Source organism: Dunckerocampus dactyliophorus, chromosome 4, assembly GCF_027744805.1.
Source record: "Dunckerocampus dactyliophorus isolate RoL2022-P2 chromosome 4, RoL_Ddac_1.1, whole genome shotgun sequence".
Classification (NCBI taxonomy): Eukaryota; Metazoa; Chordata; class Actinopteri; order Syngnathiformes; family Syngnathidae; genus Dunckerocampus; species Dunckerocampus dactyliophorus.
The window spans coordinates 32,141,163-32,159,898 of record NC_072822.1 but is presented as its reverse complement, the minus strand read 5'-3'; the positions used below and the strand labels follow the sequence as shown (position 1 = coordinate 32,159,898).

The window sequence follows — 18,736 nt, the reverse complement described above, 5'->3', positions numbered from 1 at the left end:
AGGAGAGAATCAGGTGATCAGAGAAAAAGACAGGGGTCAATCTAGCATCAGTAGGTGGCCAATCCCGTGTGAATATGTAATCTATGCGAGAGGCTCTGGTGCTGTCGCCACTGAACCAGGTGAAGCCCTCCTCTCTAGGATGCATGGCTTTATAACAATCGTGCAGTTTGAAATCCCTACTCATGGCTTGTAATAAAACCGATGTTTTATCAACTTTAAAATCTTCTCCCGCCCCCCTTCTGTCTTTCCTGCTTAAAATGCAATTAAAATCCCCCCCCACCACTATAGGTACCCGGCCTAACATGTGGGACTGCAAGTTTTCTAAAAAATCATACCTTTCATTTTTTTCGTTAAAACCATAAATATTTAAGAGGTTAAAATCCTGTCCCATAAAAGTCAAGTGTGCTGATAGTGCTCGTCCCTCTCTCACCACGGTGCTCCCCTTCACCGTAACGTGGGGGTTGTTGATTAAAATGGCCACTCCGTCATTTTTGTTCTCATTTGACCCGCTCCATAAGGATGTTTGTGGCCACATTTCCTCCCACTGTTTGTAGCTTTTTAAAAAGGGTAAACCACATTCTTGTAATAGAAACACATCTGACTTAAAAGTTTGAAGGAAGGATAAAACACTCTGAGCTCTAACTTTCGACTTCACACTTCTCACATTGATGGTGGAGAAGGTGAGAGTCACAAGTATGATTTTTTTTTTTTTTTTTTTTTAAAACCAATAAACAACTAAAAGGGCCTAAAAAATAAATAAATGAATAAAAAAACAACTTAAAATTTAAACTGTGACTAAGAAATATCTTGTGAATGAAGCTCCTCCTTCACTCCAGTTGGTGAGGGCTGGAGGGGGAGGGGCTCCCTTCCCTGTCGGCGTCTGGGTGTCGGTCTTTCCTGGAGTCTATCATTCAAAGTCCTTTTCGCCCTTGGGGTTGACTGCAAAACGATATTTAAAAAGGACAGTTCATTTGGTGAGCCTGAGGGGAAGACCCGCGGCTCCTCCATAGAACTGTCTGAAAGGACCTCTGGCCTTCCCCTCTTTTCTGATAAAAGAGAAGAGTCAGAAGACAGCTCTGAAGCAAGTCTTTTGGCCTTTTGGGCATTTGGAATGGTGTCTTCTTCCACACTCTCTGATATTTCTTGGCTGCTGTCCAGGTGAGTGCACCCCTCACTTGGCAACAGGCCACTTTGAGTCGTGGTTTCCTGGGCTTCTGATAAGAACAGATACTACACTTGATCTTAGCCAAAAGGCCGAGAAGCGATAGCATTGAAAGCTCAGAGGGGAGCATGTCATTTCTGACAAAACAAGCTAAAGTCCCGGTTGCACACACTGACTCACGACGACCTCAAACGTCAACACGCTGTTAGATGTAGTTACATATAGGCGCCTCTCTTGGCACATGTTAGATAGTGTGACCGGAGCAGACTTGTGGACTCGCTGTATCTTTTCACTCGGCCTTGGCTTTTCTTTTCCACACCCTTTTGCACACTCATTATCGAGCGGCTCCAAGCAGCTAAGACCACCGGGGCACACATAGAGGCATAGGACAGGAGGTAAAAGCTAGGTAAAAGACGTCTGACCAGAAGTGCCTCGGACTTGCTCCTGCACCCGCTTAGAAGACGAGTCCCCGCAGCTGTGTATCATTCTTCCTGGTGCATTCAACTGTTGAAATTGAGCTATCGTTTCCGAGACTTATTTGGAAGCACGAAAGATAACGAACCAAAGACTTTTGATGCCAAACGACAACCCCGCGCGCACATTGTAAACAATAAAAAGATGCACCTGTGTTGTTTTGCAGCCATAATATGAAACCAGTGTTTCGTGACCCATTCGTTATTGAAGCTCATGCGGTGCACGTCGGTCTATGCATGAAGCGGCAATAAACTGATTTTACTCAGCCACATCAGAATAGTCCTCGGTAAGCACACAATGGAGGCCACAGTCCAATGTGAATATGTTTGAAACAGTGACGTGGACTCAGTACTCCAGTCTCCCCGTGGAATGCCTGCAGCAACTGGACTATGCCACTTGCTGTCGCTGTCTTTGCTCAGCATGAAGCCACAAGAGTGGAATGTGCAACACAGCCTCACTCTTTGACATAACGAGAGTACTGTCCTTATTAATCCTATCGCCAGTATGAGCAACTACAAAAGTATTTCAGTGTCATTTGGCTTGTGCATGTGATCGCGGGAGAGCGCCGACGCGGCATAATACAGAACGCATTCCCATAATGCATTGCTCCGGCGTCAGAAGATTGCGTGGAAACTAGCTGCGGCACTCAAACTTCTGGCTAATGAAGTAACAACTCTGGTAACAACAATGTCACATTTCCTTTGTCTGTTGCCCTTCACTTTTGCTCTACTTTCTGACATTTGGACCGCAGAGACGGCGGCGTCAGGGGAAAGATGTGAAGGCGAGACGCCACCGGGAAGTGTCCAGAAGGCCAGAGCGTCCAAAATCACAAGGCCGGTCGTGGCTGTAGGAGGTGCCTCCGAACGTGTGGCGTCCGTCGAGCGCAAGGGCAGATGCTGAACTTGGACACAGGTCCAGTGCGTGTGTTTGTTGTGAAGCAGCCGATGACACCACCACTTAGCATGCTGCGTGTGTGAGAGTCTCGTCTGAGTGAGACTCGTCCAACTCATACTTACCTGGCAGGGGAGATACCACGATCAAGAAGGTGGTTCACCCAGGGCGAGGCTCAGCCATTGCACATGGGTTGAGCTGACCCCTGCGAATTCCCCAAATGTGGGAATCTCGACTGCATAATTTGTGATAGTGGGGGACTGCGTTCGCGCTCTCCCCTGATGGCGTGTTTAAAACAACTTGCAGGTGCAGTCTTGCGCAAAGCTTCTGGGCTTGCGGCCACATCCCCGTTTGCGCAAGAGCGGGGAATGACGAGCCCAGAACTTCCAACGCCTACTGGGAAGGTCTGTACGACCACGGATGACAACCACCCAGCAATAAGGCTCGCCTGCACTCAGGCGGGAAAAGTGAAATAAGAATTTCTCCAGTAGCATTCTCACCCGGACAGAGAAAGCTGTGTCGGCCAAGTGAACTCAACTTTACCGGCACACCGGAACCGCTCCCCACAGTGGACCTCAACACAGCAACCAATTCGGTCGTCGGAAACAACCATCGACCTGAAGCCGAAGCAGATCAAATTGCTGTCGTTCTCGTCAGCAGCCTTCCCAGCGCCATGGTAACTGCTTCCGATCTTCCTGTCTTGGAGGAAGGAAGGAAAGTAAGGAAAGCAGCGAGACCCTTGAAGAAGAACCATGACACGGCGAGCTTACCAGGAGACAAGGGAAGATGCAGAGTCATCCTCAAAACCGCAGCTCGCAAGGCCAACCTAACGGCTCTGCTCGGTGACGACACTGAACACGAACGACCGAAGAGCAATCCCACCGGTGAATACAAGAAGATCACGGAATGTCTTCAGAGGCCGGGAAAAAAGAGGACGGTGTAGAGTGTCACACGTGCTACCTACCGCCTGCATCCCGGAGAAGTCACACCTTGCATTTACGGACTGCCCAAAATTCACAAGGCGGGAGGTCCACTCAGGCCTGTTGCCAGCAGATTCGACTCTTCCACGGTCAGTATTGCCAAATACCCAGCCACCATTCTGGCCCCACTGCTTGGCAGTACCCCACCCCATGTCCACAGCTCCACAGACTTCACTAATGAGATTCAGACCCTCAGGTTATCTCCGGAAGAGACCCTGGTATGAGTCGACATCACCTCCCCGTTTACACCTATCTCCACCACTGCAGCAATAGACACTGGCAGAAGAAGGGCAACAGTAGCACTCCAGCCTCCAAGACACAAGCAACCTCACTCCAGAGCAAGTATATGATTTCCTGCAAATGTGCCTTAAGGGCACATGCTTGCAATTCCGTATGTGTTTCTACAGGCCAAGACATGGCTCTGCCGTGGGCTCACCGCTCTCAGCCATTGTGGCTATCGTGTACATGGAAGACGTGGAAAGAAAACTACGGGGATCCTGCACAGGAACTAAAGACAGCCACTGCTTCCGATGTGTGGATGACACGCGGGTTTGCCAATCTTCGGACTGTGAAGTGCGGCCGGGGATGGATGGAAGCCTCAACATTGAGGTCTACGGTAAACCTACCCGCGCTGGCCCGTTCCTACACTTGTACCGCCTTCGCACACTGGAACCCAAGCTAGGAGCTGTCAGAGCCGCAAACAACAGAGCAGAAAATAGCCCTAACCGAAGGAGCAGACACGCATTTTACAGGCTCTAACCACCTGTGGCTATCCCAAAGTGGCTCTATGTCAAATCCAGCAAAGGAAGGGCCACGACACCTGACCGCGAGAAGCAAAACAGAGGGCGGAAAGCCGCGGTCCCTTACTTGGTTGGTTTGTCGAGGAAACTCGGAAGGCTTCCACCAGACGAGACCATTTTGTCAGATTCCACCCAGCTGTCGATCACTGCGACACCCGCTGGCCCCTGGGAAGTGCGCAAGAGACCCGAGTATCAGGAGCCGGTGGAAGAGTGCAGGAGGCATGGCCGGAGAACACGCTGCTTTATGCATTGTGCTCCCTTTGTAAGGTGTTGATGCTGCTGGGAAGGCAAAGAGGGTCCACGGAGGGCGCAGACACTGTCGCAGGGCATATTTTCCACAGCGTACCGCCACCTGCTCGGGTGGCACCAAACGTAAACACTTTCATTGGTCTTTGGTGAGCATCGCACGGTATCGGGCAAAACATGCCGGATGCTGTCAAACGACCTGCGTGAAGCTGCCTTTGCTGTCAACATGAGAAGGAGAAGTGCACCGCTCCCGGAGATACTGCAATACCAGGTCGATGCGTGGAGCGGACGGCGCAAGCCCCGAGCTCAGCTCCCTGTCCCAAAAAGCAATTTAATATTTGGTCCCCAGATAGGAGACATATCAGATATTAAACTGATAAGAACAGATTTTTTTTTTTTTTTTTTTTTTTTTAACATGTTTATTGTCACTGTTACAAAAAATTTACCACATTTCAAAACATTTTTTAAAGATGCCTTTTAAAATTCAATTATTTACAACACCAATAATTTAAGTAAAAATAAAATCAGTAAAAATTCTGTAAAATTAAAAGTGTTGCAGGCAGCAAAATGTGTAAAATTTATACAGACCATTTTAAAAAGTCATAATAAGCTTCAGTGTCGTCTGTTGCACAGGAGTGCAGTGAGTCCTTATCAATAGTGAGTTCACCCCACTCTCCCAGACAGTAATTCTCCAGGACGCTGCCAGGACGTCCCGAGGCCCTCATCCTTCTTCATTTCTCCCTCCTTCCTCTCCCGGAGAGCCAGGCCGTCGTTGCCGAGACCTTTGCTGTGAAGCTCCGGGTGCCACCTCCGGGTGGGCACAGACGACTCTTCTTTGTGACTGTGTCCTTGGCCCGCCGCTTGCAGCTGTCAGAGTCGCTGCAGCCATTCGGATCACAGCCACGGGGGGGGTCTGTCTGTGCCTCCTTACCAGCAAGTTGCGGGAGGTCCAGATGGCGTCTTTGATAGCGGCGAGGGCGAGCCACTGCTTTTCAAACTCCTTGCAGTTTAACTTCTGGTGGCTCGCCCCATAGAGCACGAGCTGTGCGTTTAGGACCTCCCTTGCTGGCAAGTCCGGGAAATTTAGGTCGCCGGCTGTCGCCCACAGGTCTCTGGCAGCACTGCACTCCCAGAGGAGATGCCGCACCGTCTCAGGGGCACCACAACCCGGTCGGGGACAAGTTGAGTTTGCTGCCATTCCTCGGGAGTGCATAACGGACCTGACTGGGAGGACCTCGTGGGCCACCATCCATGCCAGGTCCCGAAGTCTGTTTGGGAGAGCCGGGTGGTTGACGTTGCGCCAAACATCTGTGGGCTCGCCGAGTGCGAGCCCGCGCACTGGACTCACTGGATCCCGCTCCTGCACAACAGAAACGACAGAGCGATGATTTTTTAAAACGTCAAAAGTTTCTTTTTCCAGATTAAAATGTCTTAAAAAGGTCCTTATAAAAGCATATGCTGGTGGTAAATTAAAGGAAACAGGTACAGTTTGATCTAAGGGGATCAGTTTGAGCCGTCTTAAGTAGGAGCCCATCCAGTATCGTGCCAGCGCTTTTGTTTTGGGATTACTGGATGGGCTCATCGCACTCATCAGGTGTAGGGACGTGTATCTCGCTCCAAGGAATATTTGGAGGTCTGGCACTCCTTTTCCTCCTTTTCCTTTTGATTTTTTCATGACTTCTCTCCTCACTCTCTCCCACTTGGAGCCCCAAAGGAAGTAAAAAATGGCTCGGTCCAGGTCTACAAGAACGTTTCTTTTGGGGGTAAAAACAGAGCTGATCAATAAAAGCAAAGGTAAAATCACAGCTTTTATGATTAAAACCTTTCCTTCCAGGGTCAGCTGTCTCAGTCCCCAAAACCCCAGTCTTTGCCTAACTTTCCCTACCACGTCGCCCCAATTTGTTTCACCTCCCCCGTCCTTGCCAAATTTAATTCCCAGTATTTTTTGGTCAGTCTGTGTCACAGTCAGGGGAAGTCCCGTCTTCTCCGATTCCGTCCAGGGTCCATAAAACTGGGCTTGGGTCTTTTCTCTATTGAGTTTTGACCCAGAGGCCCGTCCATAAAAGTCAGTCAGGTCCAGTGCTCTTTTAACAGATAAAATATCCGTGCATAAAATGTTCAAATCGTCCATATATAAAATACATTTTGGTACGAGTCCCCCTGGAATAGTCGCCCCTTTAATCCATCTGTCCCTTCTCAAAATCTGTGCCAGAGGTTCTATACATAAAACATACAGGAGGGCAGATAACGGGCATCCCTGACGGACACCGCAGTTAATTTGGACTGCTTTTGTCAGATTCCCGTTAACCACAAATTTGCTGGTAATATCCCGGTACAGCAGTCCCACCCACGCTACGAATCTTTCCGGAAAACCCATTCTTTGCAGTACCCTAAAAAGGTACTGGTGCGAGACCCGATCAAAGGCTTTCTCAAAGTCTAAATTTAGGACTACTAACCGAATGTTTCTGTCTCTCGCAAGACAGATGGTGTCACGAATCAGCATGAGGCTGTCTGTGATCTTCCTCCCTGGGATGGCACAGGTTTGATCCGGGTCAATCAAGTCATCTAAAAACATGGACATACGTGTCGCTAAAAGTTTACTAAAAATTTTGCAGTCACAGTTTAAAAGGGTAATAGGTCTCCAATTTTTAAGATCGGTCTTGTCTTTTGTCTTATAAAGGAGTGTCACTATCCCTACTCTAAAACTGTCAGGTAGTCGGCTACTTTGTTCAAATTCCTTAAAAACAGCGAGTAACTCTGGTGCTAAAATATCCCAAAAAGTTAAATAAAATTCCAAGGGGAGCCCATCCTCACCTGGGGACTTCCCCTTCTTAAAAGCCACGACGCATTTATTTAACTCTTTGAGAGTAAAATCCTGTTTTAAAAGCACATTTTCGCTCACTGATTTTTCAATAAAACCTAAAACTTCTAAAATAGCTTCAGGCTTTGTATTTTTAGTTGCATAGAGTTCTTGATAAAAGCGTTCTATTGTTTCATTTATTTCAGTTGTTGTTTCCACTATGCGCCCTTCTTTATTTTGTAATTTTAAAATACCTCCTGGCTTGCTTAGGATTTTTTTAAAGAAATAGCGGGTGCATTTTTCCCCTTCTTCTATTTCTTTTTCCTTGCTCCTTAAGATAACACCTTTACTTTTGATTTTTGCTAGAGTAGCCATTTCATTTTTTACCTGCTTGATTTCTTCCTTGAAATTCAGCCCTTTTAGTGTTAAGTTAAAATAACGTTGTAAGCGTTTTTGCAGTCCTATCATGTATCTTTTTTCTTTGTAAGATTTTTTCCGTCCTGCTTGTTGAAAGAAAAGCCGGGTCCTTAACTTCACCATTTCCCACCACTGTGCTCGTGAAACATGCAAGTCTTGAAGGGTCTGCCAGTCCTTGAACCGCTCCCTGTACTGACTGACCAAGTCTTGATCTTCCAGCAGGGAGCAATTCAGTTTCCACGGACCTCTTCCCACTACCACACCCGAGGGGAGTGAGAGAGTGCAGGAGAGAATCAGGTGATCAGAGAAAAAGACAGGGGTCAATCTAGCATCAGTAGGTGGCCAATCCCGTGTGAATATGTAATCTATGCGAGAGGCTCTGGTGCTGTCGCCACTGAACCAGGTGAAGCCCTCCTCTCTAGGATGCATGGCTTTATAACAATCGTGCAGTTTGAAATCCCTACTCATGGCTTGTAATAAAACCGATGTTTTATCAACTTTAAAATCTTCTCCCGCCCCCCTTCTGTCTTTCCTGCTTAAAATGCAATTAAAATCCCCCCCCACCACTATAGGTACCCGGCCTAACATGTGGGACTGCAAGTTTTCTAAAAAATCATACCTTTCATTTTTTTCGTTAAAACCATAAATATTTAAGAGGTTAAAATCCTGTCCCATAAAAGTCAAGTGTGCTGATAGTGCTCGTCCCTCTCTCACCACGGTGCTCCCCTTCACCGTAACGTGGGGGTTGTTGATTAAAATGGCCACTCCGTCATTTTTGTTCTCATTTGACCCGCTCCATAAGGATGTTTGTGGCCACATTTCCTCCCACTGTTTGTAGCTTTTTAAAAAGGGTAAACCACATTCTTGTAATAGAAACACATCTGACTTAAAAGTTTGAAGGAAGGATAAAACACTCTGAGCTCTAACTTTCGACTTCACACTTCTCACATTGATGGTGGAGAAGGTGAGAGTCACAAGTATGATTTTTTTTTTTTTTTTTTTTTTTTTTTAAAACCAATAAACAACTAAAAGGGCCTAAAAAAAATAAATAAATGAATAAAAAAACAACTTAAAATTTAAACTGTGACTAAGAAATATCTTGTGAATGAAGCTCCTCCTTCACTCCAGTTGGTGAGGGCTGGAGGGGGAGGGGCTCCCTTCCCTGTCGGCGTCTGGGTGTCGGTCTTTCCTGGAGTCTATCATTCAAAGTCCTCTTCGCCCTTGGGGTTGACTGCAAAACGATATTTAAAAAGGACAGTTCATTTGGTGAGCCTGAGGGGAAGACCCGCGGCTCCTCCATAGAACTGTCTGAGAGGACCTCTGGCCTTCCCCTCTTTTCTGATAATAGAGAAGAGTCAGAAGACAGCTCTGAAGCAAGTCTTTTGGCCTTTTGGGCATTTGGAATGGTGTCTTCTTCCACACTCTCTGATATTTCTTGGCTGCTGTCCAGGTGAGTGCACCCCTCACTTGGCAACAGGCCACTTTGAGTCGTGGTTTCCTGGGCTTCTGTAGGCTCCGCCCTCTCTCCCGCCTCACCTGATTCCTCTCCTCCAATCACAGGTTTTGGCGGGAGATTTGAATTTTCAACAGTTTCAGAGGCCTTTTGGGCCCTCACATTTTCCTCTCCTATTTCCTCATTTTGTTTTCCTTTCCCAGCCTTCAGCTTGTTGGCAAATGATTTTGGGCAGTCTCTGAAGAGATGATTTGAATCTCCACAGAGGTTGCACCTTCTGCCATTGGTACATTGTTCAAAAGTGTGACCAATTTCTCTACATTTTCGACACACAGTCTGCTGACATGCCTCTGCCAGGTGCCCGTGCTCTCCACACTTGCGGCAGAGCTTGGGCTGACCCTGGTAGTGTATGTAGCCTCGGTTTTCTCCCAGAACTATCATCGATGGGAGATGTTTCAGGCCCTGGAAGCCCTGAGGGTCCTGCCATTGTTGGATGGGGACCCTCCAGGCACAATTCCAGATGCCGTCTTCGTCTCTCACCTTCATAGCCTGGCCTTTAACCGTGCAATATCTTCCCAGCCAAAAACAAATGTCGTCTGCGGTCACTGTCTCATTAAACATTCGGACAATAACAGTTTTAGCAGCATTGTCAGTCAGTTTTTCCACATTGAACACAGACAACTGGGGTTTAGCATCCTCATACCTTTGCCAAAAATCTCTCAGAGTTGCAGCAGACTGAAAACTTACATCAAAGCCTTTGTGAAAAGGCAGTGTCAAAATGCAATTCAGATCTTCCGGTTTGAATTTCAGGGTCTGTTGGATGATTTTCCGGGAAAAGTCCAATCTGGACATTCCAACTTCTTCACCATCCACTTGCTTGAGTGTAAAACGCACGCTGTGGTGCCTCCGCATACCGGCATGGCTAGCCGACATGATGGAGGCACCACCAGCTAAAATGAAAAAAGTATGCAATAAATACAATTAAAACAACAGATAAATAACTAAAAACCAATTAGAAAAAATTTACTTACCTTTAGTTGCTGTGAAAACAATAAAGTTATAATGCACTGTAAAGTGCCAAGAATGTCCTCCCAATGACTGGTAGAATCCTATGCCACAAAAGCATACAATTCCCCACCCGTAGGAGGTGACCGCAGTCTTAGCCAAAAGGCCGAGAAGCGATAGCATTGAAAGCTCAGAGGGGAGCATGTCATTTCTGACAAAACAAGCTAAAGTCCCGGTTGCACACACTGACTCACGACGACCTCAAACGTCAACACGCTGTTAGATGTAGTTACATATAGGCGCCTCTCTTGGCACATGTTAGATAGTGTGACCGGAGCAGACTTGTGGACTCGCTGTATCTTTTCACTCGGCCTTGGCTTTTCTTTTCCACACCCTTTTGCACACTCATTATCGAGCGGCTCCAAGCAGCTAAGACCACCGGGGCACACATAGAGGCATAGGACAGGAGGTAAAAGCTAGGTAAAAGACGTCTGACCAGAAGTGCCTCGGACTTGCTCCTGCACCCGCTTAGAAGACGAGTCCCCGCAGCTGTGTATCATTCTTCCTGGTGCATTCAACTGTTGAAATTGAGCTATCGTTTCCGAGACTTATTTGGAAGCACGAAAGATAACGAACCAAAGACTTTTGATGCCAAACGACAACCCCGCGCGCACATTGTAAACAATAAAAAGATGCACCTGTGTTGTTTTGCAGCCATAATATGAAACCAGTGTTTCGTGACCCATTCGTTATTGAAGCTCATGCGGTGCACGTCGGTCTATGCATGAAGCGGCAATAAACTGATTTTACTCAGCCACATCAGAATAGTCCTCGGTAAGCACACAATGGAGGCCACAGTCCAATGTGAATATGTTTGAAACAGTGACGTGGACTCAGTACTCCAGTCTCCCCGTGGAATGCCTGCAGCAACTGGACTATGCCACTTGCTGTCGCTGTCTTTGCTCAGCATGAAGCCACAAGAGTGGAATGTGCAACACAGCCTCACTCTTTGACATAACGAGAGTACTGTCCTTATTAATCCTATCGCCAGTATGAGCAACTACAAAAGTATTTCAGTGTCATTTGGCTTGTGCATGTGATCGCGGGAGAGCGCCGACGCGGCATAATACAGAACGCATTCCCATAATGCATTGCTCCGGCGTCAGAAGATTGCGTGGAAACTAGCTGCGGCACTCAAACTTCTGGCTAATGAAGTAACAACTCTGGTAACAACAATGTCACATTTCCTTTGTCTGTTGCCCTTCACTTTTGCTCTACTTTCTGACATTTGGACCGCAGAGACGGCGGCGTCAGGGGAAAGATGTGAAGGCGAGACGCCACCGGGAAGTGTCCAGAAGGCCAGAGCGTCCAAAATCACAAGGCCGGTCGTGGCTGTAGGAGGTGCCTCCGAACGTGTGGCGTCCGTCGAGCGCAAGGGCAGATGCTGAACTTGGACACAGGTCCAGTGCGTGTGTTTGTTGTGAAGCAGCCGATGACACCACCACTTAGCATGCTGCGTGTGTGAGAGTCTCGTCTGAGTGAGACTCGTCCAACTCATACTTACCTGGCAGGGGAGATACCACGATCAAGAAGGTGGTTCACCCAGGGCGAGGCTCAGCCATTGCACATGGGTTGAGCTGACCCCTGCGAATTCCCCAAATGTGGGAATCTCGACTGCATAATTTGTGATAGTGGGGGACTGCGTTCGCGCTCTCCCCTGATGGCGTGTTTAAAACAACTTGCAGGTGCAGTCTTGCGCAAAGCTTCTGGGCTTGCGGCCACATCCCCGTTTGCGCAAGAGCGGGGAATGACGAGCCCAGAACTTCCAACGCCTACTGGGAAGGTCTGTACGACCACGGATGACAACCACCCAGCAATAAGGCTCGCCTGCACTCAGGCGGGAAAAGTGAAATAAGAATTTCTCCAGTAGCATTCTCACCCGGACAGAGAAAGCTGTGTCGGCCAAGTGAACTCAACTTTACCGGCACACCGGAACCGCTCCCCACAGTGGACCTCAACACAGCAACCAATTCGGTCGTCGGAAACAACCATCGACCTGAAGCCGAAGCAGATCAAATTGCTGTCGTTCTCGTCAGCAGCCTTCCCAGCGCCATGGTAACTGCTTCCGATCTTCCTGTCTTGGAGGAAGGAAGGAAAGTAAGGAAAGCAGCGAGACCCTTGAAGAAGAACCATGACACGGCGAGCTTACCAGGAGACAAGGGAAGATGCAGAGTCATCCTCAAAACCGCAGCTCGCAAGGCCAACCTAACGGCTCTGCTCGGTGACGACACTGAACACGAACGACCGAAGAGCAATCCCACCGGTGAATACAAGAAGATCACGGAATGTCTTCAGAGGCCGGGAAAAAAGAGGACGGTGTAGAGTGTCACACGTGCTACCTACCGCCTGCATCCCGGAGAAGTCACACCTTGCATTTACGGACTGCCCAAAATTCACAAGGCGGGAGGTCCACTCAGGCCTGTTGCCAGCAGATTCGACTCTTCCACGGTCAGTATTGCCAAATACCCAGCCACCATTCTGGCCCCACTGCTTGGCAGTACCCCACCCCATGTCCACAGTTCCACAGACTTCACTAATGAGATTCAGACCCTCAGGTTATCTCCGGAAGAGACCCTGGTATGAGTCGACATCACCTCCCCGTTTACACCTATCTCCACCACTGCAGCAATAGACACTGGCAGAAGAAGGGCAACAGTAGCACTCCAGCCTCCAAGACACAAGCAACCTCACTCCAGAGCAAGTATATGATTTCCTGCAAATGTGCCTTAAGGGCACATGCTTGCAATTCCGTATGTGTTTCTACAGGCCAAGACATGGCTCTGCCGTGGGCTCACCGCTCTCAGCCATTGTGGCTATCGTGTACATGGAAGACGTGGAAAGAAAACTACGGGGATCCTGCACAGGAACTAAAGACAGCCACTGCTTCCGATGTGTGGATGACACGCGGGTTTGCCAATCTTCGGACTGTGAAGTGCGGCCGGGGATGGATGGAAGCCTCAACATTGAGGTCTACGGTAAACCTACCCGCGCTGGCCCGTTCCTACACTTGTACCGCCTTCGCACACTGGAACCCAAGCTAGGAGCTGTCAGAGCCGCAAACAACAGAGCAGAAAATAGCCCTAACCGAAGGAGCAGACACGCATTTTACAGGCTCTAACCACCTGTGGCTATCCCAAAGTGGCTCTATGTCAAATCCAGCAAAGGAAGGGCCACGACACCTGACCGCGAGAAGCAAAACAGAGGGCGGAAAGCCGCGGTCCCTTACTTGGTTGGTTTGTCGAGGAAACTCGGAAGGCTTCCACCAGACGAGACCATTTTGTCAGATTCCACCCAGCTGTCGATCACTGCGACACCCGCTGGCCCCTGGGAAGTGCGCAAGAGACCCGAGTATCAGGAGCCGGTGGAAGAGTGCAGGAGGCATGGCCGGAGAACACGCTGCTTTATGCATTGTGCTCCCTTTGTAAGGTGTTGATGCTGCTGGGAAGGCAAAGAGGGTCCACGGAGGGCGCAGACACTGTCGCAGGGCATATTTTCCACAGCGTACCGCCACCTGCTCGGGTGGCACCAAACGTAAACACTTTCATTGGTCTTTGGTGAGCATCGCACGGTATCGGGCAAAACATGCCGGATGCTGTCAAACGACCTGCGTGAAGCTGCCTTTGCTGTCAACATGAGAAGGAGAAGTGCACCGCTCCCGGAGATACTGCAATACCAGGTCGATGCGTGGAGCGGACGGCGCAAGCCCCGAGCTCAGCTCCCTGTCCCAAAAAGCAATTTAATATTTGGTCCCCAGATAGGAGACATATCAGATATTAAACTGATAAGAACAGATACTACACTTGATCTTAGCCAAAAGGCCGAGAAGCGATAGCATTGAAAGCTCAGAGGGGAGCATGTCATTTCTGACAAAACAAGCTAAAGTCCCGGTTGCACACACTGACTCACGACGACCTCAAACGTCAACACGCTGTTAGATGTAGTTACATATAGGCGCCTCTCTTGGCACATGTTAGATAGTGTGACCGGAGCAGACTTGTGGACTCGCTGTATCTTTTCACTCGGCCTTGGCTTTTCTTTTCCACACCCTTTTGCACACTCATTATCGAGCGGCTCCAAGCAGCTAAGACCACCGGGGCACACATAGAGGCATAGGACAGGAGGTAAAAGCTAGGTAAAAGACGTCTGACCAGAAGTGCCTCGGACTTGCTCCTGCACCCGCTTAGAAGACGAGTCCCCGCAGCTGTGTATCATTCTTCCTGGTGCATTCAACTGTTGAAATTGAGCTATCGTTTCCGAGACTTATTTGGAAGCACGAAAGATAACGAACCAAAGACTTTTGATGCCAAACGACAACCCCGCGCGCACATTGTAAACAATAAAAAGATGCACCTGTGTTGTTTTGCAGCCATAATATGAAACCAGTGTTTCGTGACCCATTCGTTATTGAAGCTCATGCGGTGCACGTCGGTCTATGCATGAAGCGGCAATAAACTGATTTTACTCAGCCACATCAGAATAGTCCTCGGTAAGCACACAATGGAGGCCACAGTCCAATGTGAATATGTTTGAAACAGTGACGTGGACTCAGTACTCCAGTCTCCCCGTGGAATGCCTGCAGCAACTGGACTATGCCACTTGCTGTCGCTGTCTTTGCTCAGCATGAAGCCACAAGAGTGGAATGTGCAACACAGCCTCACTCTTTGACATAACGAGAGTACTGTCCTTATTAATCCTATCGCCAGTATGAGCAACTACAAAAGTATTTCAGTGTCATTTGGCTTGTGCATGTGATCGCGGGAGAGCGCCGACGCGGCATAATACAGAACGCATTCCCATAATGCATTGCTCCGGCGTCAGAAGATTGCGTGGAAACTAGCTGCGGCACTCAAACTTCTGGCTAATGAAGTAACAACTCTGGTAACAACAATGTCACATTTCCTTTGTCTGTTGCCCTTCACTTTTGCTCTACTTTCTGACATTTGGACCGCAGAGACGGCGGCGTCAGGGGAAAGATGTGAAGGCGAGACGCCACCGGGAAGTGTCCAGAAGGCCAGAGCGTCCAAAATCACAAGGCCGGTCGTGGCTGTAGGAGGTGCCTCCGAACGTGTGGCGTCCGTCGAGCGCAAGGGCAGATGCTGAACTTGGACACAGGTCCAGTGCGTGTGTTTGTTGTGAAGCAGCCGATGACACCACCACTTAGCATGCTGCGTGTGTGAGAGTCTCGTCTGAGTGAGACTCGTCCAACTCATACTTACCTGGCAGGGGAGATACCACGATCAAGAAGGTGGTTCACCCAGGGCGAGGCTCAGCCATTGCACATGGGTTGAGCTGACCCCTGCGAATTCCCCAAATGTGGGAATCTCGACTGCATAATTTGCGATAGTGGGGGACTGCGTTCGCGCTCTCCCCTGATGGCGTGTTTAAAACAACTTGCAGGTGCAGTCTTGCGCAAAGCTTCTGGGCTTGCGGCCACATCCCCGTTTGCGCAAGAGCGGGGAATGACGAGCCCAGAACTTCCAACGCCTACTGGGAAGGTCTGTACGACCACGGATGACAACCACCCAGCAATAAGGCTCGCCTGCACTCAGGCGGGAAAAGTGAAATAAGAATTTCTCCAGTAGCATTCTCACCCGGACAGAGAAAGCTGTGTCGGCCAAGTGAACTCAACTTTACCGGCACACCGGAACCGCTCCCCACAGTGGACCTCAACACAGCAACCAATTCGGTCGTCGGAAACAACCATCGACCTGAAGCCGAAGCAGATCAAATTGCTGTCGTTCTCGTCAGCAGCCTTCCCAGCGCCATGGTAACTGCTTCCGATCTTCCTGTCTTGGAGGAAGGAAGGAAAGTAAGGAAAGCAGCGAGACCCTTGAAGAAGAACCATGACACGGCGAGCTTACCAGGAGACAAGGGAAGATGCAGAGTCATCCTCAAAACCGCAGCTCGCAAGGCCAACCTAACGGCTCTGCTCGGTGACGACACTGAACACGAACGACCGAAGAGCAATCCCACCGGTGAATACAAGAAGATCACGGAATGTCTTCAGAGGCCGGGAAAAAAGAGGACGGTGTAGAGTGTCACACGTGCTACCTACCGCCTGCATCCCGGAGAAGTCACACCTTGCATTTACGGACTGCCCAAAATTCACAAGGCGGGAGGTCCACTCAGGCCTGTTGCCAGCAGATTCGACTCTTCCACGGTCAGTATTGCCAAATACCCAGCCACCATTCTGGCCCCACTGCTTGGCAGTACCCCACCCCATGTCCACAGTTCCACAGACTTCACTAATGAGATTCAGACCCTCAGGTTATCTCCGGAAGAGACCCTGGTATGAGTCGACATCACCTCCCCGTTTACACCTATCTCCACCACTGCAGCAATAGACACTGGCAGAAGAAGGGCAACAGTAGCACTCCAGCCTCCAAGACACAAGCAACCTCACTCCAGAGCAAGTATATGATTTCCTGCAAATGTGCCTTAAGGGCACATGCTTGCAATTCCGTATGTGTTTCTACAGGCCAAGACATGGCTCTGCCGTGGGCTCACCGCTCTCAGCCATTGTGGCTATCGTGTACATGGAAGACGTGGAAAGAAAACTACGGGGATCCTGCACAGGAACTAAAGACAGCCACTGCTTCCGATGTGTGGATGACACGCGGGTTTGCCAATCTTCGGACTGTGAAGTGCGGCCGGGGATGGATGGAAGCCTCAACATTGAGGTCTACGGTAAACCTACCCGCGCTGGCCCGTTCCTACACTTGTACCGCCTTCGCACACTGGAACCCAAGCTAGGAGCTGTCAGAGCCGCAAACAACAGAGCAGAAAATAGCCCTAACCGAAGGAGCAGACACGCATTTTACAGGCTCTAACCACCTGTGGCTATCCCAAAGTGGCTCTATGTCAAATCCAGCAAAGGAAGGGCCACGACACCTGACCGCGAGAAGCAAAACAGAGGGCGGAAAGCCGCGGTCCCTTACTTGGTTGGTTTGTCGAGGAAACTCGGAAGGCTTCCACCAGACGAGACCATTTTGTCAGATTCCACCCAGCTGTCGATCACTGCGACACCCGCTGGCCCCTGGGAAGTGCGCAAGAGACCCGAGTATCAGGAGCCGGTGGAAGAGTGCAGGAGGCATGGCCGGAGAACACGCTGCTTTATGCATTGTGCTCCCTTTGTAAGGTGTTGATGCTGCTGGGAAGGCAAAGAGGGTCCACGGAGGGCGCAGACACTGTCGCAGGGCATATTTTCCACAGCGTACCGCCACCTGCTCGGGTGGCACCAAACGTAAACACTTTCATTGGTCTTTGGTGAGCATCGCACGGTATCGGGCAAAACATGCCGGATGCTGTCAAACGACCTGCGTGAAGCTGCCTTTGCTGTCAACATGAGAAGGAGAAGTGCACCGCTCCCGGAGATACTGCAATACCAGGTCGATGCGTGGAGCGGACGGCGCAAGCCCCGAGCTCAGCTCCCTGTCCCAAAAAGCAATTTAATATTTGGTCCCCAGATAGGAGACATATCAGATATTAAACTGATAAGAACAGATTTTTTTTTTTTTTTTTTTTAACATGTTTATTGTCACTGTTACAAAAAATTTACCACATTTCAAAACATTTTTTAAAGATGCCTTTTAAAATTCAATTATTTACAACACCAATAATTTAAGTAAAAATAAAATCAGTAAAAATTCTGTAAAATTAAAAGTGTTGCAGGCAGCAAAATGTGTAAAATTTGTACAGACCATTTTAAAAAGTCATAATAAGCTTCAGTGTCGTCTGTTGCACAGGAGTGCAGTGAGTCCTTATCAATAGTGAGTTCACCCCACTCTCCCAGACAGTAATTCTCCAGGACGCTGCCAGGACGTCCCGAGGCCCTCATCCTTCTTCATTTCTCCCTCCTTCCTCTCCCGGAGAGCCAGGCCGTCGCTGCCGAGACCTTTGCTGTGAAGCTCCGGGTGCCACCTCCGGGTGGGCACAGACGACTCTTCTTTGTGACTGTGTCCTTGGCCCGCCGCTTGCAGCTGTCAGAGTCGCTGCAGCCATTCGGATCACAGCCACGGGGGGGGTCTGTCTGTGCCTCCTTACCAGCAAGTTGCGGGAGGTCCAGATGGCGTCTTTGATAGCGGCGAGGGCGAGCCACTGCTTTTCAAACTCCTTGCAGTTTAACTTCTGGTGGCTCGCCCCATAGAGCACGAGCTGTGCGTTTAGGACCTCCCTTGCTGGCAAGTCCGGGAAATTTAGGTCGCCGGCTGTCGCCCACAGGTCTCTGGCAGCACTGCACTCCCAGAGGAGATGCCGCACCGTCTCAGGGGCACCACAACCCGGTCGGGGACAAGTTGAGTTTGCTGCCATTCCTCGGGAGTGCATAACGGACCTGACTGGGAGGACCTCGTGGGCCACCATCCATGCCAGGTCCCGAAGTCTGTTTGGGAGAGCCGGGTGGTTGACGTTGCGCCAAACATCTGTGGGCTCGCCGAGTGCGAGCCCGCG

The 18,736-nt window shown here is 49.5% G+C and overlaps 4 non-coding genes and 3 pseudogenes across 4 annotated transcripts; 3 read left to right on the top strand and 4 right to left on the bottom strand.

Moving 5' to 3' along the window:
* Positions 1-1,157: 1,157 nt before the first annotated feature.
* Positions 1,158-1,266, bottom strand: LOC129180670 (U2 spliceosomal RNA; annotated as a pseudogene).
* Positions 1,267-2,644: 1,378 nt separating this feature from the next.
* LOC129180617 (U1 spliceosomal RNA) lies at positions 2,645-2,808 on the top strand. Its single transcript, XR_008570243.1, has one exon. It is a non-coding gene; the product is annotated as a U1 spliceosomal RNA (small nuclear RNA).
* A 1,979-nt stretch (positions 2,809-4,787) lies between these two features.
* Positions 4,788-4,997, bottom strand: LOC129180661 (U2 spliceosomal RNA; annotated as a pseudogene).
* A 6,787-nt stretch (positions 4,998-11,784) lies between these two features.
* LOC129180606 (U1 spliceosomal RNA) lies at positions 11,785-11,948 on the top strand. Its single transcript, XR_008570232.1, has one exon. It is a non-coding gene; the product is annotated as a U1 spliceosomal RNA (small nuclear RNA).
* A 1,979-nt stretch (positions 11,949-13,927) lies between these two features.
* LOC129180578 (U2 spliceosomal RNA) lies at positions 13,928-14,118 on the bottom strand. The gene has a single exon (XR_008570206.1). It is a non-coding gene; the product is annotated as a U2 spliceosomal RNA (small nuclear RNA).
* Positions 14,119-15,496: 1,378 nt separating this feature from the next.
* LOC129180532 (U1 spliceosomal RNA) lies at positions 15,497-15,660 on the top strand. The gene has a single exon (XR_008570165.1). It is a non-coding gene; the product is annotated as a U1 spliceosomal RNA (small nuclear RNA).
* A 1,979-nt stretch (positions 15,661-17,639) lies between these two features.
* On the bottom strand, positions 17,640-17,844 carry LOC129180649 (U2 spliceosomal RNA; annotated as a pseudogene).
* Between the last annotated feature and the right edge of the window lie 892 nt (positions 17,845-18,736).